Source organism: Apteryx mantelli, chromosome 20 (assembly GCF_036417845.1).
Source record: "Apteryx mantelli isolate bAptMan1 chromosome 20, bAptMan1.hap1, whole genome shotgun sequence".
In the NCBI taxonomy this organism is placed as follows: Eukaryota; Metazoa; Chordata; class Aves; order Apterygiformes; family Apterygidae; genus Apteryx; species Apteryx mantelli.
In genome coordinates this window covers 1,132,662-1,155,699 of record NC_089997.1, presented here as the reverse complement: position 1 = coordinate 1,155,699, position 23,038 = coordinate 1,132,662, and positions in this window count along the sequence as shown.

The window sequence follows — 23,038 nt, the reverse complement described above, 5'->3', positions numbered from 1 at the left end:
CACTTGTGGCTCAGAGCCTGATAGGCCAGTGTTGGTCACATGGCTGCAGTTTGTGTTTGTGATGTCACTTGTGGCTCAGTGCCTGATAGGCCAGTGTTGGTCACATGGCTGCAGTTTGTGTTTGTGATGTCACTTGTGGCTCAGTGCCTGATAGGCCAGTGCTGGTCCTGTGGGTGCAGTTTGTGTTTGTGATGTCACTTGTGGCTCAGTGCCTGATAGGCCAATGCTGTTCATGTGGGTGCAGTTTGTGGTTGTGATGTCACTTGTGGCTCAGTGCCTCATACGCCAGTGCTGGTGATGCGGGTGCTGGTTGTGTTTGTGAGGTCACATTTGGCTGAGTGCCTGATAGGCCAGTGCTGGTCACGTGGGTGCTGTTTGTGTTTGTGATGTCACTTGTGGCTGAGTGCCTGATAGGCCAGTGCTGGTCATGTGGGTGCAGTTTGTTGTTGTGATGTCACTTGTGGCTCAGTGCCTGATAGGCCAGTGTTGGTCACATGGCTGCAGTTTGTGTTTGTGATGTCACTTGTGGCTCAGTGCCTGATAGGCCAGTGCTGGTGATGTGGGTGGAGTTTGTGTTTGTGATGTCACTTGTGGCTCAGTGCCTGATAGGCCAGTGCTGGTCACGTGAGTGCAGTTTGTTGTTGTGATGTCATTTGCGGATCAGTGCCTGATAGGCCAGTGCTGTTCCTGTGGGTGCAGTTTGTGTTTGTGATGTCACTTTTGGCTCAGGGCCTGATAGGCCAGTGTTCGTCACATGGCTGCAGTTTGTGTTTGTGATGTCACTTGTGGCTCAGTGCCTGATAGGCCAGTGCTGGTGATGTGGCTGCAGTTTATATTTGTGAGGTCACTTGTGGCTGAGTGCCTGATAGGCCAGTGCTGGTGATGTGTGTGCAGTTTGTGGTTGTGATTTCACTTGTGGCTCAGTGCCTGATAGGCCAATGCTGTTCATGTGGGTGCAGTTTGTGGTTCTGATGTCACTTGTGGCTCAGTGCCTGATAGGCCAGTGTTGGTCACATGGCTGCAGTTTGTGGTTGTGATGTCACTTGTGGCTCAGTGCCTGATAGGCCAGTGCTGGTGATGTGGGTGGAGTTTGTGTTTATGATGTCACTTGTGGCTCAGGGCCTGATAGGCCAGTGCTGGTGATGTGGGTGGAGTTTGTGATTGTGATGTCACTTGTGGCTCAGTGCCTGATAGGCCAGTGCTGGTCACGTGGGTGCAGTTTGTTGTTGTGATGTCATTTGCGGATCAGTGCCTGATAGGCCAGTGCTGGTCATGTGGGTGGAGTTTGTGTTTGTGATGTCACTTGTGGCTCAGTGCCTGATAGGCCAGTGCTGTTCATGTGGGTGCAGTTTGTGGCTGTGATGTCACTTGTGGCTCAGTGCCTGATAGGCCAGTGCTGGTGATGTGGCTGCAGTTTGTGATTGTGATGTCACTTGTGGCTCAGTGCCTGATAGGCCAGTGCTGTTCATGTGGGTGCAGTTTGTGTTTGTGATGTCACTTGTGGCTCAGGGCCTGATAGGCCAGTGTTGGTCACGTGGGTGGAGTTTGTGATTGTGATGTCACTTGTGGCTCAGTGCCTGATAGGCCAGTGCTGGTCACGTGGGTGGAGTTTGTGGTTGTGATGTCACTTGTGGCTCAGGGCCTGATAGGCCAGTGTTGGTCACGTGGGTGCAGTTTGTGTTTGTGATGTCACTTGTGGCTCAGTGCCTGATAGGCCAGTGCTGGTGCTGTGGGTGGAGTTTGTGTTTGTGATGTCACTTGTGGCTCAGTGCCTGATAGGCCAGTGCTGGTGATGTGGGTGGAGTTTGTGTTTGTGATGTCACTTGTGGCTCAGGGCCTGATAGGCCAGTGCTGGTCATGTGGATAGAGTTTGTGTTTGTGATGTCACTTGTGGCTCAGTGCCTGATAGGCCAGTGCTGGTGATGTGGGTGGAGTTTGTGTTTGTGATGTCACTTGTGGCTGAGTGCCTGATAGGCCAGTGCTGGTCACGTGGGTGCAGTTTGTTGTTGTGATGTCATTTGCGGATCAGTGCCTGATAGGCCAGTGCTGGTCACGTGGGTGGAGTTTGTGTTTGTGATGTCACTTGTGGCTCAGAGCCTGATAGGCCAGTGCTGGTCCTGTGTGTGCAGTTTGTGGTTTTGATGTCACTTGTGGCTCAGTGCCTGATAGGCCAGTGCTGGTGATGTGGGTGGAGTTTGTGTTTGTGATGTCACTTGTGGCTCAGTGCCTGATAGGCCAGTGCTGGTCACGTGGGTGGAGTTTGTGGTTGTGATGTCACTTGTGGCTCAGGGCCTGATAGGCCAGTGTTGGTCACATGGCTGCAGTTTGTGTTTGTGATGTCACTTGTGGCTCAGTGCCTGATAGGCCAGTGCTGGTCACGTGGGTGCAGTTTGTTGTTGTGATGTCATTTGCGGATCAGTGCCTGATAGGCCAGTGCTGGTCACGTGGGTGGAGTTTGTGTTTGTGATGTCACTTGTGGCTCAGTGCCTGATAGGCCAGTGCTGTTCATGTGGGTGGAGTTTGTGATTGTGATGTCACTTGTGGCTCAGTGCCTGATAGGCCAGTGCTGGTCACGTGGGTGCAGTTTGTTGTTGTGATGTCATTTGCGGATCAGTGCCTGATAGGCCAGTGCTGTTCCTGTGGGTGCAGTTTGTGTTTGTGATGTCACTTGTGGCTCAGGGCCTGATAGGCCAGTGTTCGTCACATGGCTGCAGTTTGTGTTTGTGATGTCACTTGTGGCTCAGTGCCTGATAGGCCAGTGCTGGTCCTGTGTGTGCAGTTTGTGGTTGTGATGTCACTTGTGGCTCAGTGCCTGATAGGCCAATGCTGTTCATGTGGGTGCAGTTTGTGGTTCTGATGTCACTTGTGGCTCAGTGCCTGATAGGCCAGTGTTGGTCACATGGCTGCAGTTTGTTGTTGTGATGTCACTTGTGGCTCAGTGCCTGATAGGCCAGTGCTGGTGATGTGGGTGGAGTTTGTGTTTGTGATGTCACTTGTGGCTCAGTGCCTGATAGGCCAGTGCTGGTCATGTGGATAGAGTTTGTGTTTGTGATGTCACTTGTGGCTCAGTGCCTGATAGGCCAGTGCTGGTCCTGTGTGTGCAGTTTGTGGTTGTGATGTCACTTGTGGCTCAGTGCCTGATAGGCCAGTGCTGGTCACGTGGGTGGAGTTTGTGTTTGTGATGTCACTTGTGGCTGAGTGCCTGATAGGCCAGTGCTGTTCATGTGGGTGCAGTTTGTGGTTGTGATGTCACTTGTGGCTCAGTGCCTGATAGGCCAGTGCTGGTGATGTGGCTGCAGTTTGTGATTGTGATGTCACTTGTGGCTCAGTGCCTGATAGGCCAGTGCTGTTCATGTGGGTGCAGTTTGTGTTTGTGATGTCACTTGAGGCTCAGGGCCTGATAGGCCAGTGTTGGTCACGTGGGTGGAGTTTGTGATTGTGATGTCACTTGTGGCTCAGTGCCTGATAGGCCAGTGCTGGTGATGTGGGTGCAGTTTGTGTTTGTGATGTCACTTGTGGCTCAGTGCCTGATAGGCCAGTGCTGGTCATGTGGATAGAGTTTGTGTTTGTGATGTCACTTGTGGCTCAGTGCCTGATAGGCCAGTGCTGGTCCTGTGTGTGCAGTTTGTGGTTGTGATGTCACTTGTGGCTCAGTGCCTGATAGGCCAGTGCTGGTGATGTGGGTGGAGTTTGTGTTTGTGATGTCACTTGTGGCTCAGTGCCTGATAGGCCAGTGCTGGTGATGTGGGTGGAGTTTGTGTTTGTGATGTCACTTGTGGCTCAGTGCCTGATAGGCCAGTGTTGGTCACGTGGGTGCAGTTTGTTGTTGTGATGTCATTTGCGGATCAGTGCCTGATAGGCCAGTGCTGGTCACGTGGGTGGAGTTTGTGTTTGTGATGTCACTTGTGGCTCAGTGCCTGATAGGCCAGTGCTGGTGATGTGTGTTCAGTTTGTGGTTTTGATGTCACTTGTGGCTCAGTGCCTGATAGGCCAGTGCTGGTGATGTGGGTGGAGTTTGTGTTTATGATGTCACTTGTGGCTCAGTGCCTGATAGGCCAGTGCTGGTGATGTGGGTGGAGTTTGTGTTTGTGATGTCACTTGTGGCTCAGTGCCTGATAGGCCAGTGCTGGTCACGTGGGTGCAGTTTGTTGTTGTGATGTCATTTGCGGATCAGTGCCTGATAGGCCAGTGCTGGTCACGTGGGTGGAGTTTGTGTTTGTGATGTCACTTGTGGCTCAGTGCCTGATAGGCCAGTGCTGGTCATGTGGCTGCAGTTTGTGGTTGTGATGTCACTTGTGGCTCAGTGCCTGATAGGCCAGTGCTGGTGATGTGGCTGCAGTTTGTGATTGTGATGTCACTTGTGGCTCAGTGCCTGATAGGCCAGTGCTGTTCGTGTGGGTGCAGTTTGTGTTTGTGATGTCACTTGTGGCTGAGTGCCTGATAGGCCAGTGCTGGTGATGTGGGTGGAGTTTGTGATTGTGATGTCACTTGTGGCTCAGTGCCTGATAGGCCAGTGCTGGTCCTGTGTGTGCAGTTTGTGGTTGTGATGTCACTTGTGGCTCAGTGCCTGATAGGCCAGTGCTGGTGATGTGGGTGGAGTTTGTGTTTGTGATGTCACTTGTGGCTCAGTGCCTGATAGGCCAGTGCTGGTGATGTGGGTGGAGTTTGTGTTTGTGATGTCACTTGTGGCTCAGTGCCTGATAGGCCAGTGCTGGTCACGTGGGTGCAGTTTGTTGTTGTGATGTCACTTGTGGCTCAGTGCCTGATAGGCCAGTGCTGGTCACGTGGGTGGAGTTTGTGGTTGTGATGTCACTTGTGGCTGAGTGCCTGATAGGCCAGTGCTGGTCCTGTGTGTGCAGTTTGTGGTTTTGATGTCACTTGTGGCTCAGTGCCTGATAGGCCAGTGCTGGTGATGTGGGTGGAGTTTGTGTTTGTGATGTCACTTGTGGCTCAGTGCCTGATAGGCCAGTGCTGGTCATGCGGGTGCAGTTTGTGGTTGTGATGTCACTTGTGGCTCAGAGCCTGATAGGCCAGTGTTGGTCACATGGCTGCAGTTTGTGGTTGTGATGTCACTTGTGGCTCAGTGCCTGATAGGCCAGTGCTGGTGATGTGGGTGGAGTTTGTGTTTGTGATGTCACTTGTGGCTCAGTGCCTGATAGGCCAGTGCTGTTCATGTGGGTGCAGTTTCTGTTTGTGATGTCACTTGTGGCTCAGGGCCTGATAGGCCAGTGTTGGTCACGTGGCTGCAGTTTGTGGTTGTGATGTCACTTGTGGCTCAGTGCCTGATAGGCCAGTGCTGGTGATGTGGGTGGAGTTTGTGTTTATGATGTCACTTGTGGCTCAGTGCCTGATAGGCCAGTGCTGGTGATGTGGGTGGAGTTTGTGTTTGTGATGTCACTTGTGGCTCAGTGCCTGATAGGCCAGTGCTGGTCACGTGGGTGGAGTTTGTGGTTGTGATGTCACTTGTGGCTCAGTGCCTGATAGGCCAGTGCTGGTCACGTGGGTGGAGTTTGTGTTTGTGATGTCACTTGTGGCTCAGTGCCTGATAGGCCAGTGCTGGTCCTGTGTGTGCAGTTTGTGGTTTTGATGTCACTTGTGGCTCAGGGCCTGATAGGCCAGTGTTGGTCACATGGCTGCAGTTTGTGTTTGTGATGTCACTTGTGGCTCAGTGCCTGATAGGCCAGTGCTGGTCATGTGGCTGCAGTTTATATTTGTGATGTCACTTGTGGCTGAGTGCCTGATAGGCCAGTGCTGGTCCTGTGTGTGCAGTTTGTGGTTGTGATGTCACTTGTGGCCGAGTGCCTGATAGGCCAATGCTGTTCATGTGGGTGCAGTTTGTGGTTGTGATGTCACTTGTGGCTCAGAGCCTGATAGGCCAGTGTTGGTCACATGTCTGCAGTTTATGGTTGTGATGTCACTTGTGGCTCAGTGCCTGATAGGCCAGTGCTGGTCATGTGGGTGGAGTTTGTGTTTGTGATGTCACTTGTGGCTCAGTGCCTGATAGGCCAGTGCTGGTCACGTGGGTGCAGTTTGTTGTTGTGATGTCATTTGCGGATCAGTGCCTGATAGGCCAGTGCTGGTCACGTGGGTGCAGTTTGTTGTTGTGATGTCACTTGTGGCTCAGTGCCTGATAGGCCAGTGCTGGTGATGTGGGTGGAGTTTGTGATTGTGATGTCACTTGTGGCTCAGTGCCTGGTAGGCCAGTGCTGGTGATGTGGCTGCAGTTTGTGGTTGTGATGTCATTTGTGGCTCAGTGCCTGATAGGCCAGTGCTGGTCATGTGGGTGCAGTTTGTGTTTGTGATGTCACTTGTGGCTCAGAGCCTGATAGGCCAGTGTTGGTCACATGGCTGCAGTTTGTGGTTGTGATGTCACTTGTGGCTCAGTGCCTGATAGGCCAGTGCTGGTCCTGTGTGTGCAGTTTGTGGTTGTGATGTCACTTGTGGCTCAGTGCCTGATAGGCCAGTGCTGGTGATGTGGGTGGAGTTTGTGTTTGTGATGTCACTTGTGGCTCAGTGCCTGATAGGCCAGTGCTGGTGATGTGGGTGGAGTTTGTGTTTGTGATGTCACTTGTGGCTGAGTGCCTGATAGGCCAGTGCTGGTCACGTGGGTGGAGTTTGTGTTTGTGATGTCACTTGTGGCTCAGTGCCTGATAGGCCAGTGCTGTTCATGTGGGTGCAGTTTGTGATTGTGATGTCACTTGAGGCTCAGTGCCTGATAAGCCAGTGCTGGTCATGTGGATAGAGTTTGTGGTTGTGATGTCACCTGTGGCTGAGTGCCTGATAGGCCAGTGCTGGTGATGTGGGTGCAGTTTGTGTTTGTGATGTCACTTGTGGCTCAGTGCCTGATAGGCCAGTGCTGGTCCTGTGTGTGCAGTTTGTGGTTTTGATGTCACTTGTGGCTCAGTGCCTGATAGGCCAGTGCTGGTCACGTGGGTGCAGTTTGTTGTTGTGATGTCATTTGCGGATCAGTGCCTGATAGGCCAGTGCTGGTCACGTGGGTGGAGTTTGTGTTTGTGATGTCACTTGTGGCTCAGTGCCTGATAGGCCAGTGCTGGTGATGTGGGTGGAATTTCTGGTTGTGATGTCACTTGTGGCTCAGGGCCTGATAGGCCAGTGTTCATCACATGGCTGCAGTTTGTGTTTGTGATGTCACTTGTGGCTCAGTGCCTGATAGGCCAGTGCTGGTCATGTGGCTGCAGTTTATATTTGTGATGTCACTTGTGGCTGAGTGCCTGATAGGCCAGTGCTGGTCATGTGGGTGCAGTTTGTGGTTGTGATGTCACTTGTGGCTCAGTGCCTGATAGGCCAGTGCTGGTCATGTGCGTGCAGTTTGTGGTTGTGATGTCACTTGTGGCTCAGAGCCTGATAGGCCAGTGTTGGTCACATGGCTGCAGTTTGTGGTTGTGATGTCACTTGTGGCTCAGTGCCTGATAGGCCAGTGCTGGTGATGTGGGTGGAGTTTGTGTTTATGATGTCACTTGTGGCTCAGTGCCTGATAGGCCAGTGCTGGTGATGTGGGTGGAGTTTGTGTTTGTGATGTCACTTGTGGCTCAGTGCCTGATAGGCCAGTGCTGGTCACGTGGGTGCAGTTTGTTGTTGTGATGTCATTTGCGGATCAGTGCCTGATAGGCCAGTGCTGGTGATGTGGTTGGAGTTTGTGTTTGTGATGTCACTTGTGGCCCAGTGCCTGATAGGCCAGTGCTGGTGATGTGGGTGGAGTTTGTGTTTGTGATGTCACTTGTGGCTCAGTGCCTGATAGGCCAGTGCTGGTGATGTGGGTGCAGTTTGTTGTTGTGATGTCATTTGCGGATCAGTGCCTGATAGGCCAGTGCTGGTGATGTGGGTGGAGTTTGTGTTTGTGATGTCACTTGTGGCTCAGTGCCTGATAGGCCAGTGCTGTTCATGTGGGAGCAGTTTGTGGTTGTGATGTCACTTGTGGCTCAGGGCCTGATAGGCCAGTGTTCGTCACATGGCTGCAGTTTGTGTTTGTGATGTCACTTGTGGCTCAGTGCCTGATAGGCCTGTGCTGGTCACGTGGGTGGAGTTTGTGATTGTGATGTCACTTGTGGCTCAGTGCCTGATAAGCCAGTGCTGGTCATGTGGATAGAGTTTGTGGTTGTGATGTCACTTGTGGCTCAGTGCCTGATAGGCCAGTGCTGGTCCTGTGTGTGCAGTTTGTGGTTGTGATGTCACTTGTGGCTCAGTGCCTGATAGGCCAGTGCTGGTGATGTGGGTGCAGTTTGTGTTTATGATGTCACTTGTGGCTCAGTGCCTGATAGGCCAGTGCTGGTCACGTGGGTGCAGTTTGTTGTTGTGATGTCATTTGCGGATCAGTGCCTGATAGGCCAGTGCTGGTCACGTGGGTGGAGTTTGTGTTTGTGATGTCACTTGTGGCTCAGTGCCTGATAGGCCAGTACTGGTGATGTGGGTGGAATTTGTGTTTGTGATGTCACTTGTGGCTCAGGGCCTGATAGGCCAGTGTTCGTCACATGGCTGCAGTTTGTGTTTGTGATGTCACTTGTGGCTCAGTGCCTGATAGGCCAGTGCTGGTCATGTGGCTGCAGTTTATATTTGTGATGTCACTTGTGGCTGAGTGCCTGATAGGCCAGTGCTGGTCACATGGCTGCAGTTTGTGTTTGTGATGTCACTTGTGGCTCAGAGCCTGATAGGCCAGTGTTGGTCACATGGCTGCAGTTTGTGGTTGTGATGTCACTTGTGGCTCAGTGCCTGATAGGCCAGTGCTGGTGATGTGGGTGGAGTTTGTGTTTATGATGTCACTTGTGGCTCAGTGCCTGATAGGCCAGTGCTGGTGATGTGGGTGGAGTTTGTGTTTGTGATGTCACTTGTGGCTCAGTGCCTGATAGGCCAGTGCTGGTCACGTGGGTGCAGTTTGTTGTTGTGATGTCATTTGCGGATCAGTGCCTGATAGGCCAGTGCTGGTCACGTGGGTGGAGTTTGTGTTTGTGATGTCACTTGTGGCTCAGTGCCTGATAGGCCAGTGCTGGTGATGTGGCTGCAGTTTGTGGTTGTGATGTCACTTGTGGCTCAGTGCCTGACAGGCCAGTGTTGGTCACGTGGGTGGAGTTTGTGTTTGTGATGTCACTTGTGGCTCAGTGCCTGATAGGCCAGTGCTGGTCACGTGGGTGCAGTTTGTTGTTGTGATGTCATTTGCGGATCAGTGCCTGATAGGCCAGTGCTGGTCACGTGGGTGCAGTTTGTGGTTGTGATGTCACTTGTGGCTCAGTGCCTGATAGGCCAGTGTTCGTCACATGGCTGCAGTTTGTGTTTGTGATGTCACTTGTGGCTCAGTGCCTGATAGGCCAGTGCTGGTCATGTGGGTGGAGTTTGTGGTTGTGATGTCACTTGTGGCTCAGTGCCTGATAGGCCAGTGCTGGTCCTGTGTGTGCAGTTTGTGTTTGTGATGTCACTTGTGGCTGAGTGCCTGATAGGCCAGTGCTGTTCATGTGGGTGCAGTTTGTGGTTGTGATGTCACTTGTGGCTCAGTGCCTGATAGGCCAGTGCTGGTCATGAGGGTGCAGTTTGTGGTTGTGATGTCACTTGTGGCTCAGAGCCTGATAGGCCAGTGTTGGTCACATGGCTGCAGTTTGTGGTTGTGATGTCACTTGTGGCTCAGTGCCTGATAGGCCAGTGTTGGTCACATGGCTACAGTTTATATTTGCGATGTCACTTGTGGCTCAGTGCCTGATAGGCCAGTGCTGGTGAAGTGGGTGCAGTTTGTGGTTGTGATGTCACTTGTGGCTCAGTGCCTGATAGGCCAGTGCTGGTCATGTGGGTGCAGTTTGTGGTTGTCAGGTCACTTGTGGCTCAGAGCCTGATAGGCCAGTGTTGGTCACATGGCTGCAGTTTGTGTTTGTGATGTCACTTGTGGCTCAGTGCCTGATAGGCCAGTGTTGGTCACATGGCTGCAGTTTGTGTTTGTGATGTCACTTGTGGCTCAGTGCCTGATAGGCCAGTGCTGGTCCTGTGGGTGCAGTTTGTGTTTGTGATGTCACTTGTGGCTCAGTGCCTGATAGGCCAATGCTGTTCATGTGGGTGCAGTTTGTGGTTGTGATGTCACTTGTGGCTCAGTGCCTCATACGCCAGTGCTGGTGATGCGGGTGCTGGTTGTGTTTGTGAGGTCACATTTGGCTGAGTGCCTGATAGGCCAGTGCTGGTCACGTGGGTGCTGTTTGTGTTTGTGATGTCACTTGTGGCTGAGTGCCTGATAGGCCAGTGCTGGTCATGTGGGTGCAGTTTGTTGTTGTGATGTCACTTGTGGCTCAGTGCCTGATAGGCCAGTGCTGGTCACGTGAGTGCAGTTTGTGGTTGTGATGTCACTTGTGGCTCAGTGCCTGATAGGCCAGTGCTGGTGGTGTGGGTGCAGTTTGTGGTTTTGATGTCACTTGTGGCTCAGTGCCTGATAGGCCAGTGCTGGTGATGTGGGTGGAGTTTGTGTTTGTGATGTCACTTGTGGCTCAGTGCCTGATAGGCCAGTGCTGGTCACGTGAGTGCAGTTTGTTGTTGTGATGTCATTTGCGGATCAGTGCCTGATAGGCCAGTGCTGTTCCTGTGGGTGCAGTTTGTGTTTGTGATGTCACTTTTGGCTCAGGGCCTGATAGGCCAGTGTTCGTCACATGGCTGCAGTTTGTGTTTGTGATGTCACTTGTGGCTCAGTGCCTGATAGGCCAGTGCTGGTCATGTGGCTGCAGTTTATATTTGTGATGTCACTTGTGGCTGAGTGCCTGATAGGCCAGTGCTGGTGATGTGTGTGCAGTTTGTGGTTGTGATTTCACTTGTGGCTCAGTGCCTGATAGGCCAATGCTGTTCATGTGGGTGCAGTTTGTGGTTCTGATGTCACTTGTGGCTCAGTGCCTGATAGGCCAGTGTTGGTCACATGGCTGCAGTTTGTGGTTGTGATGTCACTTGTGGCTCAGTGCCTGATAGGCCAGTGCTGGTGATGTGGGTGGAGTTTGTGTTTATGATGTCACTTGTGGCTCAGGGCCTGATAGGCCAGTGCTGGTGATGTGGGTGGAGTTTGTGATTGTGATGTCACTTGTGGCTCAGTGCCTGATAGGCCAGTGCTGGTCACGTGGGTGCAGTTTGTTGTTGTGATGTCATTTGCGGATCAGTGCCTGATAGGCCAGTGCTGGTCATGTGGGTGGAGTTTGTGTTTGTGATGTCACTTGTGGCTCAGTGCCTGATAGGCCAGTGCTGTTCATGTGGGTGCAGTTTGTGGCTGTGATGTCACTTGTGGCTCAGTGCCTGATAGGCCAGTGCTGGTGATGTGGCTGCAGTTTGTGATTGTGATGTCACTTGTGGCTCAGTGCCTGATAGGCCAGTGCTGTTCATGTGGGTGCAGTTTGTGTTTGTGATGTCACTTGTGGCTCAGGGCCTGATAGGCCCGTGTTGGTCACGTGGGTGGAGTTTGTGATTGTGATGTCACTTGTGGCTCAGTGCCTGATAGGCCAGTGCTGGTCACGTGGGTGGAGTTTGTGGTTGTGATGTCACTTGTGGCTCAGGGCCTGATAGGCCAGTGTTGGTCACGTGGGTGGAGTTTGTGTTTGTGATGTCACTTGTGGCTCAGTGCCTGATAGGCCAGTGCTGGTGATGTGGGTGGAGTTTGTGTTTGTGATGTCACTTGTGGCTCAGGGCCTGATAGGCCAGTGCTGGTCATGTGGATAGAGTTTGTGTTTGTGATGTCACTTGTGGCTCAGTGCCTGATAGGCCAGTGCTGGTGATGTGGGTGGAGTTTGTGTTTGTGATGTCACTTGTGGCTGAGTGCCTGATAGGCCAGTGCTGGTCACGTGCGTGCAGTTTGTTGTTGTGATGTCATTTGCGGATCAGTGCCTGATAGGCCAGTGCTGGTCACGTGGGTGGAGTTTGTGTTTGTGATGTCACTTGTGGCTCAGAGCCTGATAGGCCAGTGCTGGTCCTGTGTGTGCAGTTTGTGGTTTTGATGTCACTTGTGGCTCAGTGCCTGATAGGCCAGTGCTGGTGATGTGGGTGGAGTTTGTGTTTGTGATGTCACTTGTGGCTCAGTGCCTGATAGGCCAGTGCTGGTCACGTGGGTGCAGTTTGTTGTTGTGATGTCATTTGTGGATCAGTGCCTGATAGGCCAGTGCTGGTCACGTGGGTGGAGTTTGTGGTTGTGATGTCACTTGTGGCTCAGGGCCTGATAGGCCAGTGTTCGTCACATGGCTGCAGTTTGTGTTTGTGATGTCACTTGTGGCTCAGTGCCTGATAGGCCAGTGCTGGTCCTGTGTGTGCAGTTTGTGGTTGTGATGTCACTTGTGGCTCAGTGCCTGATAGGCCAGTGCTGGTGATGTGGGTGGAGTTTGTGGTTGTGATGTCACTTGTGGCTCAGTGCCTGATAGGCCAGTGCTGGTCACGTGGGTGCAGTTTGTTGTTGTGATGTCATTTGTGGATCAGTGCCTGATAGGCCAGTGCTCGTCACGTGGGTGCAGTTTGTGTTTGTGATGTCACTTGTGGCTCAGGGCCTGATAGGCCAGTGTTGGTCACATGGCTGCAGTTTGTGTTTGTGATGTCACTTGTGGCTCAGTGCCTGATAGGCCAGTGCTGGTGATGTGGCTGCAGTTTATATTTGTGATGTCACTTGTGGCTGAGTGCCTGATAGGCCAGTGCTGGTCCTGTGTGTGCAGTTTGTGTTTGTGATGTCACTTGTGGCTGAGTGCCTGATAGGCCAGTGCTGTTCATGTGGGTGCAGTTTGTGGTTGTGATGTCACTTGTGGCTCAGTGCCTGATAGGCCAGTGCTGGTCATGAGGGTGCAGTTTGTGGTTGTGATGTCACTTGTGGCTCAGAGCCTGATAGGCCAGTGTTGGTCACATGGCTGCAGTTTGTGGTTGTGATGTCACTTGTGGCTCAGTGCCTGATAGGCCAGTGCTGGTGATGTGGGTGGAGTTTGTGTTTATGATGTCACTTGTGGCTCAGTGCCTGATAGGCCAGTGCTGGTGATGTGGGTGCAGTTTGTGTTTGTGATGTCACTTGTGGCTCAGTGCCTGATAGGCCAGTGCTGGTCACGTGGGTGCAGTTTGTGTTTGTGATGTCATTTGCGGATCAGTGCCTGATAGGCCAGTGCTGGTCACGTGGGTGGAGTTTGTGGTTGTGATGTCACTTGTGGCTCAGTGCCTGATAGGCCAGTGCTGTTCATGTGGGTGCAGTTTCTGTTTGTGATGTCACTTGTGGCTCAGGGCCTGATAGGCCAGTGTTGGTCACGTGGGTGGAGTTTGTGTTTGTGATGTCACTTGTGGCTCAGTGCCTGATAGGCCAGTGCTGGTCACGTGGGTGCAGTTTGTTGTTGTGATGTCATTTGCGGATCAGTGCCTGATAGGCCAGTGCTGGTCACGTGGGTGGAGTTTGTGGTTGTGATGTCATTTGCGGATCAGTGCCTGATAGGCCAGTGCTGGTCACGTGGGTGGAGTTTGTGGTTGTGATGTCACTTGTGGCTCAGTGCCTGATAGGCCAGTGCTGTTCATGTGGGTGCAGTTTCTGTTTGTGATGTCACTTGTGGCTCAGTGCCTGAGAGGCCAGTGCTGGTGATGTGGCTGCAGTTTGTGTTTGTGATGTCACTTGTGGCTCAGTGCCTGATAGGCCAGTGCTGGTGACGTGGGTGCAGTTTGTTGTTGTGATGTCATTTGCGGATCAGTGCCTGATAGGCCAGTGGTGGTTATCTGGGAGGAGTTTGTGTTTGTGATGTCACTTGTGGCTCAGTGCCTGATAGGCCAGTGCTGGTCACGTGGGTGCAGTTTGTTGTTGTGATGTCATTTGCGGATCAGTGCCTGATAGGCCAGTGCTGGTCACGTGGGTGGAGTTTGTGTTTGTGATGTCACTTGTGGCTCAGTGCCTGATAGGCCAGTGCTGGTGATGTGGGTGGAGTTTGTGGTTGTGATGTCACTTGTGGCTCAGTGCCTGATAGGCCAGTGCTGGTGATGTGGGTGGAGTTTGTGGCTGTGATGTCACTTGTGGCTCAGTGCCTGATAGGCCAGTGCTGGTCATGTGGGTGCAGTTTGTGGTTGTGATGTCACTTGTGGCTCAGTGCCTGATAGGCCAATGCTGTTCATGTGGGTGCAGTTTGTGGTTGTGATGTCACTTGTGGCTCAGTGCCTGATAGGCCAGTGCTGGTGATGTGGGTGGAGTTTGTGTTTATGATGTCACTTGTGGCTCAGGGCCTGATAGGCCAGTGCTGGTGATGTGGGTGGAGTTTGTGATTGTGATGTCACTTGTGGCTCAGTGCCTGATAGGCCAGTGCTGGTCACGTGGGTGCAGTTTGTTGTTGTGATGTCATTTGCGGATCAGTGCCTGATAGGCCAGTGCTGGTCATGTGGGTGGAGTTTGTGTTTGTGATGTCACTTGTGGCTCAGTGCCTGATAGGCCAGTGCTGGTCATGTGGGTGCAGTTTGTGGCTGTGATGTCACTTGTGGCTCAGTGCCTGATAGGCCAGTGCTGGTGATGTGGCTGCAGTTTGTGATTGTGATGTCACTTGTGGCTCAGTGCCTGATAGGCCAGTGCTGTTCATGTGGGTGCAGTTTGTGTTTGTGATGTCACTTGTGGCTCAGTGCCTGATAGGCCAGTGTTGGTCACGTGGGTGGAGTTTGTGATTGTGATGTCACTTGTGGCTCAGTGCCTGATAGGCCAGTGCTGGTCCTGTGTGTGCAGTTTGTTGTTGTGATGTCACTTGTGGCTCAGGGCCTGATAGGCCAGTGTTGGTCACATGGCTGCAGTTTGTGTTTGTGATGTCACTTGTGGCTCAGTGCCTGATAGGCCAGTGCTGGTGCTGTGGGTGGAGTTTGTGTTTGTGATGTCACTTGTGGCTCAGTGCCTGATAGGCCAGTGCTGGTGATGTGGGTGGAGTTTGTGTTTGTGATGTCACTTGTGGCTCAGTGCCTGATAGGCCAGTGCTGGTCATGTGGATAGAGTTTGTGTTTGTGATGTCACTTGTGGCTCAGTGCCTGATAGGCCAGTGCTGGTGATGTGGGTGGAGTTTGTGTTTGTGATGTCACTTGTGGCTCAGTGCCTGATAGGCCAGTGCTGGTGATGTGGGTGGAGTTTGTGTTTGTGATGTCACTTGTGGCTCAGTGCCTGATAGGCCAGTGCTGGTCACGTGGGTGCAGTTTGTTGTTGTGATGTCATTTGCGGATCAGTGCCTGATAGGCCAGTGCTGGTGATGTGGGTGGAGTTTGTGTTTGTGATGTCACTTGTGGCTCAGTGCCTGATAGGCCAGTGCTGGTCCTGTGTGTGCAGTTTGTGGTTTTGATGTCACTTGTGGCTCAGTGCCTGATAGGCCAGTGCTGGTGATGTGGGTGGAGTTTGTGTTTGTGATGTCACTTGTGGCTCAGTGCCTGATAGGCCAGTGTTGGTGACGTGGGTGCAGTTTGTTGTTGTGATGTCATTTGCGGATCAGTGCCTGATAGGCCAGTGGTGGTCACGTGGGTGGAGTTTGTGTTTGTGATGTCACTTGTGGCTCAGTGCCTGATAGGCCAGTGCTGGTCCTGTGTGTGCAGTTTGTGGTTGTGATGTCACTTGTGGCTCAGTGCCTGATAGGCCAGTGCTGGTGATGTGGGTGGAGTTTGTGTTTGTGATGTCACTTGTGGCTCAGTGCCTGATAGGCCAGTGCTGGTCATGTGTGTGGAGTTTGTGGTTGTGATGTCACTTGTGGCTCAGTGCCTGATAGGCCAGTGCTGGTCACGTGGGTGGAGTTTGTGGTTGTGATGTCACTTGTGGCTCAGGGCCTGATAGGCCAGTGTTCGTCACATGGCTGCAGTTTGTGTTTGTGATGTCACTTGTGGCTCAGTGCCTGATAGGCCAGTGCTGGTCACGTGGGTGGAGTTTGTGTTTGTGATGTCACTTGTGGCTCAGTGCCTGATAGGCCAGTGCTGTTCATGTGGGTGCAGTTTGTGTTTGTGATGTCACTTGTGGCTCAGTGCCTGATAGGCCAGTGCTGGTGATGTGGGTGGAGTTTGTGGTTGTGATGTCACTTGTGGCTCAGTGCCTGATAGGCCAGTGCTGGTCATGTGTGTGCAGTTTGTGGTTGTGATGTCACTTGTGGCTCAGTGCCTGATAGGCCAGTGCTGGTCCTGTGTGTTCAGTTTGTGGTTTTGATGTCACTTGTGGCTCAGTGCCTGATAGGCCAGTGCTGGTGATGTGGGTGGAGTTTGTGTTTATGATGTCACTTGCGGCTCAGTGCCTGATAGGCCAGTGCTGGTGATGTGGGTGGAGTTTGTGTTTGTGATGTCACTTGTGGCTCAGTGCCTGATAGGCCAGTGCTGGTCACGTGGGTGCAGTTTGTTGTTGTGATGTCATTTGCGGATCAGTGCCTGATAGGCCAGTGCTGGTCACGTGGGTGGAGTTTGTGTTTGTGATGTCACTTGTGGCTCAGTGCCTGATAGGCCAGTGCTGTTCATGTGGGTGCAGTTTGTGGTTGTGATGTCACTTGTGGCTCAGTGCCTGATAGGCCAGTGCTGGTGATGTGGGTGGAGTTTGTGTTTGTGATGTCACTTGTGGCTCAGTGCCTGATAGGCTAGTGCTGTTCATGTGGGTGCAGTTTGTGTTTGTGATGTCACTTGTGGCTCAGTGCCTGATAGGCCAGTGCTGGTCCTGTGGGTGCAGTTTGTGGTTGTGATGTCACTTGTGGCTCAGTGCCTGATAGGCCAATGCTGTTCATGTGGGTGCAGTTTGTGTTTGTGATGTCACTTGTGGCTCAGTGCCTGATAGGCCAGTGCTGGTCCTGTGTGTGCAGTTTGTGGTTTTGATGTCACTTGTGGCTCAGTGCCTGATAGGCCAGTGCTGGTGATGTGGGTGGAGTTTGTGTTTGTGATGTCACTTGTGGCTCAGTGCCTGATAGGCCAGTGCTGGTGATGTGGGTGCAGTTTGTTGTTGTGATGTCATTTGTGGATCAGTGCCTGATAGGCCAGTGCTGGTCACGTGGGTGCAGTTTGTGTTTGTGATGTCACTTGTGGCTCAGTGCCTGATAGGCCAGTGTTCGTCACATGGCTGCAGTTTGTGTTTGTGATGTCACTTGTGGCTCAGTGCCTGATAGGCCAGTGCTGGTGATGTGGCTGCAGTTTATATTTGTGATGTCACTTGTGGCTGAGTGCCTGATAGGCCAGTGCTGGTCCTGTGTGTGCAGTTTGTGGTTGTGATGTCACTTGTGGCTCAGTGCCTGATAGGCCAATGCTGTTCATGTGGGTGCAGTTTGTGGTTGTGATGTCACTTGTGGCTCAGTGCCTGATAGGCCAGTGCTGGTGATGTGGGTGGAGTTTGTGGTTGTGATGTCACTTGTGGCTCAGTGCCTGATAGGCCAGTGCTGGTCATGAGGGTGCAGTTTGTGGTTGTGATGTCACTTGTGGCTCAGAGCCTGATAGGCCAGTGTTGGTCACATGGCTGCAGTTTGTGGTTGTGATGTCACTTGTGGCTCAGTGCCTGATAGGCCAGTGCTGGTGATGTGGGTGGAGTTTGTGTTTGTGATGTCACTTGTGGCTCAGTGCCTGATAGGCCAGTGCTGGTCACGTGGGTGGAGTTTTTGTTTGTGATGTCATTTGCGGATCAGTGCCTGATAGGCCAGTGCTGGTCATGTGGGTGCAGTTTGTGTTTGTGATGTCACTTGTGGCTCAGTGCCTGATAGGCCAGTGCTGTTCATGTGGGTGGAGTTTGTGTTTGTGATGTCACTTGTGGCTCAGGGCCTGATAGGCCAGTGTTGGTCACGTGGGTGGAGTTTGTGTTTGTGATGTCACTTGTGGCTCAGTGCCTGATAGGCCAGTGCTGGTCACGTGGGTGCAGTTTGTGTTTGTGATGTCACTTGTGGCTGAGTGCCTGATAGGCCAGTGCTGGTGATGTGGGTGGAGTTTGTGGTTGTGATGTCACTTGTGGCTCAGTGCCTGATAGGCCAGTGCTGGTCATGAGGGTGCAGTTTGTGGTTGTGATGTCACTTGTGGCTCAGAGCCTGATAGGCCAGTGTTGGTCACATGGCTGCAGTTTATATTTGCGATGTCACTTGTGGCTCAGTGCCTGATAGGCCAGTGCTGGTCATGTGGCTGCAGTTTGTGTTTGTGATGTCACTTGTGGCTCAGTGCCTGATATGCCAGTGCTGGTGATGTGTGTGCAGTTTGTGTTTATGATGTCACTTGTGGCTCAGTGCCTGATAGGCCAGTGCTGGTGATGTGGGTGGAGTTTGTGTTTGTGATGTCACTTGTGGCTCAGTGCCTGATAGGCCAGTGTTGGTCACATGGCTGCAGTTTGTTGTTGTGATGTCACTTGTGGCTCAGTGCCTGATAGGCCAGTGCTGGTCATGTGGCTGCAGTTTGTGTTTGTGATGTCACTTGTGGCTCAGAGCCTGGTAGGCCAGTGCTGGTCATGTGGGTGCAGTTTGTGGTTGTGATGTCACTTGTGGCTCAGTGCCTGATAGGCCAGTGCTGGTTTACGTGGGTGCAGTTTGTGGTTCTGATGTCACCTGTGGCTCAGTGCCTGATAGGCCAGTGCTGGTCATGTGGGTGCAGTTTGTGGTTGTGATGTCACTTGTGGCTCAGTGCCTGATAGGCCAGTGCTGGTCGTGTGGCTGCAGTTTGTGTTTGTGATGTTACTTGTGGCTCAGTGCCTGATAGGCCAGTGTTGGTCACATGGCTGCAGTTTGTGTTTGTGATGTCACTTGTGGCTGAGTGCCTGATAGGCCAGTGCTGGTCCTGTGGCTGCAGTTTGTGGTTGTGATGTCACTTGTGGCTCAGTGCCTGATAGGCCAGTGCTGGTCATGTGGCTGCAGTTTGTGGTTGTGATGTCACTTGTGGCTCAGTGCCTGATAGGCCAGTGCTGGTGATGTGGGTGGAGTTTGTGTTTGTGATGTCACTTGTGGCTCAGGGCCTGATAGGCCAGTGTTGGTCACATGGCTGCAGTTTGTGTTTGTGATGTCACCTGTGGCTCAGTGCCTGATAGGCCAGTGCTGGTCATGTGGGTGCAGTTTGTGGTTGTGATGTCACTTGTGGCTCAGTGCCTGATAGGCCAGTGTTGGTCACATGGCTGCAGTTTGTGGTTGTGATGTCACTTGTGGCTCAGTGCCTGATAGGCCAGTGTTGGTCACATGGCTGCAGTTTGTGTTTGTGATGTCACTTGTGGCTGAGTGCCTGATAGGCCAGTGCTGGTCATGAGGGTGCAGTTTGTGGTTGTGATGTCACTTGTGGCTGAGTGCCTGATAGGCCAGTGCTGGTCATGTGGCTGCAGTTTGTGTTTGTGATGTCACTTGTGGCTCAGTGCCTGATATGCCAGTGCTGGTGATGTGGGTGGAGTTTGTGTTTATGATGTCACTTGTGGCTCAGTGCCTGATAGGCCAGTGCTGGTGATGTGGGTGGAGTTTGTGTTTGTGATGTCACTTGTGGCTCAGTGCCTGATAGGCCAGTGTTGGTCACATGGCTGCAGTTTATATTTGCGATGTCACTTGTGGCTCAGTGCCTGATAGGCCAGTGCTGGTCATGTGGCTGCAGTTTGTGTTTGTGATGTCACTTGTGGCTCAGGGCCTGATAGGCCAGTGCTGGTCATGTGGCTGCAGTTTGTGGTTGTGATGTCACTTGTGGCTCAGGGCCTGATAGGCCAGTGTTCGTCACATGGCTGCAGTTTGTGTTTGTGATGTCACTTGTGGCTCAGTGCCTGATAGGCCAGTGCTGGTGATGTGGCTGCAGTTTATATTTGTGATGTCACTTGTGGCTGAGTGCCTGATAGGCCAGTGCTGGTCCTGTGTGTGCAGTTTGTGGTTGTGATTTCACTTGTGGCTCAGAGCCTGATAGGCCAGTGTTGGTCACATGGCTGCAGTTTGTGGTTGTGATGTCACTTGTGGCTCAGTGCCTGATAGGCCAGTGCTGGTGATGTGGGTGGAGTTTGTGTTTGTGATGTCACTTGTGGCTCAGTGCCTGATAGGCCAGTGCTGGTGATGTGGCTGCAGTTTGTTGTTGTGATGTCATTTGCGGATCAGTGCCTGATAGGCCAGTGCTGGTGACGTGGGTGCAGTTTGTTGTTGTGATGTCATTTGCGGATCAGTGCCTGATAGGCCAGTGGTGGTTATCTGGGAGGAGTTTGTGTTTGTGATGTCACTTGTGGCTCAGTGCCTGATAGGCCAGTGCTGGTCACGTGGGTGCACTTTGTTGTTGTGATGTCATTTGCGGATCAGTGCCTGATAGGCCAGTGCTGGTCACGTGGGTGGAGTTTGTGTTTGTGATGTCACTTGTGGCTCAGTGCCTGATAGGCCAGTGCTGGTGATGTGGGTGGAGTTTGTGGTTGTGATGTCACTTGTGGCTCAGTGCCTGATAGGCCAGTGCTGGTCCTGTGTGTGCAGTTTGTGGTTGTGATGTCACTTGTGGCTCAGGGCCTGATAGGCCAGTGTTCGTCACATGGCTGCAGTTTGTGTTTGTGATGTCACTTGTGGCTCAGTGCCTGATAGGCCAGTGCTGGTCATGTGGGTGGAGTTTGTGTTTGTGATGTCACTTGTGGCTCAGTGCCTGATAGGCCAGTGCTGGTGATGTGGGTGGAGTTTGTGTTTGTGATGTCACTTGTGGCTCAGTGCCTGATAGGCCAGTGCTGGTGATGTGGGTGGAGTTTGTGTTTGTGATGTCACTTGTGGCTGAGTGCCTGATAGGCCAGTGCTGGTCATGTGGGTGTAGTTTGTGGTTCTGATGTCACTTGTGGCTCAGGGCCTGATAGGCCAGTGTTCGTCACATGGCTGCAGTTTGTGTTTGTGATGTCACTTGTGGCTCAGTGCCTGATAGGCCAGTGCTGGTCCTGTGTGTGCAGTTTGTGGTTGTGATGTCACTTGTGGCTCAGAGCCTGATAGGCCAGTGCTGGTGATGTGTGTGCAGTTTGTGGTTTTGATGTCACTTGTGGCTCAGTGCCTGATAGGCCAGTGCTGGTCACGTGGGTGCAGTTTGTTGTTGTGATGTCATTTGCGGATCAGTGCCTGATAGGCCAGTGCTGGTGATGTGGGTGGAGTTTGTGGTTGTGATGTCACTTGTGGCTCAGTGCCTGATAGGCCAGTGCTGGTGATGTGGGTGGAGTTTGTGGTTGTGATGTCACTTGTGGCTCAGTGCCTGATAGGCCAGTGCTGGTGATGTGTGTGCAGTTTGTGTTTATGATGTCACTTGTGGCTCAGTGCCTGATAGGCCAGTGCTGGTGATGTGGGTGGAGTTTGTGTTTGTGATGTCACTTGTGGCTGAGTGCCTGATAGGCCAGTGCTGGTCATGTGGGTGCAGTTTGTTGTTGTGATGTCACTTGTGGCTCAGTGCCTGATAGGCCAGTGCTGGTCACGTGGGTGCAGTTTGTTGTTGTGATGTCATTTGCGGATCAGTGCCTGATAGGCCAGTGTTGGTCACATGGCTGCAGTTTATATTTGCGATGTCACTTGTGGCTCAGTGCCTGATAGGCCAGTGCTGGTCATGTGGGTGGAGTTTGTGTTTGTGATGTCACTTGTGGCTGAGTGCCTGATAGGCCAGTGCTGGTCATGTGGGTGCAGTTTGTGGTTCTGATGTCACCTGTGGCTCAGTGCCTGATAGGCCAGTGCTGGTCCTGTGGCTGCAGTTTGTGTTTGTGATGTCACTTGTGGCTCAGTGCCTGATAGGCCAGTGTTGGTCACATGGCTGCAGTTTGTGTTTGTGATGTCACTTGTGGCTCAGTGCCTGATAGGCCAATGCTGTTCATGTGCGTGCAGTTTGTGGTTGTGATGTCACTTGTGGCTCAGTGCCTCATACGCCAGTGCTGGTGATGCGGGTGCTGGTTGTGTTTGTGAGGTCACATTTGGCTGAGTGCCTGATAGGCCAGTGCCGGTCACGTGGGTGCTGTTTGTGGTTGTGCTGTCACTTGTGGCTGAGTGCCTGATAGGCCAGTGCTGGTCATGTGGGTGCAGTTTGTTGTTGTGATGTCACTTGTGGCTCAGTGCCTGATAGGCCAGTGCTGGTCACGTGGGTGCAGTTTGTTGTTGTGATGTCACTTGTGGCTCAGTGCCTGATAGGCCAGTGCTGTTCATGTGGGTGCAGTTTGTGGTTGTGATGTCACTTGTGGCTCAGTGCCTGATAGGCCAGTGCTGGTCATGAGGGTGCAGTTTGTGGTTGTGATGTCACTTGTGGCTCAGAGCCTGATAGGCCAGTGTTGGTCACATGGCTGCAGTTTGTGGTTGTGATGTCACTTGTGGCTCAGTGCCTGATAGGCCAGTGCTGGTGATGTGGGTGGAGTTTGTGTTTATGATGTCACTTGTGGCTCAGTGCCTGATAGGCCAGTGCTGGTGATGTGGGTGCAGTTTGTGTTTGTGATGTCACTTGTGGCTCAGTGCCTGATAGGCCAGTGCTGGTCACGTGGGTGCAGTTTGTGTTTGTGATGTCATTTGCGGATCAGTGCCTGATAGGCCAGTGCTGGTCACGTGGGTGGAGTTTGTGGTTGTGATGTCACTTGTGGCTCAGTGCCTGATAGGCCAGTGCTGTTCATGTGGGTGCAGTTTCTGTTTGTGATGTCACTTGTGGCTCAGGGCCTGATAGGCCAGTGCTGGTGATGTGGGTGGAGTTTGTGTTTGTGATGTCACTTGTGGCTCAGTGCCTGATAGGCCAGTGCTGGTCACGTGGGTGCAGTTTGTTGTTGTGATGTCATTTGCGGATCAGTGCCTGATAGGCCAGTGCTGGTCACGTGGGTGGAGTTTGTGGTTGTGATGTCATTTGCGGATCAGTGCCTGATAGGCCAGTGCTGGTCACGTGGGTGGAGTTTGTGGTTGTGATGTCACTTGTGGCTCAGTGCCTGATAGGCCAGTGCTGTTCATGTGGGTGCAGTTTCTGTTTGTGATGTCACTTGTGGCTCAGTGCCTGAGAGGCCAGTGCTGGTGATGTGGCTGCAGTTTGTGTTTGTGATGTCACTTGTGGCTCAGTGCCTGATAGGCCAGTGCTGGTGACGTGGGTGCAGTTTGTTGTTGTGATGTCATTTGCGGATCAGTGCCTGATAGGCCAGTGGTGGTTATCTGGGAGGAGTTTGTGTTTGTGATGTCACTTGTGGCTCAGTGCCTGATAGGCC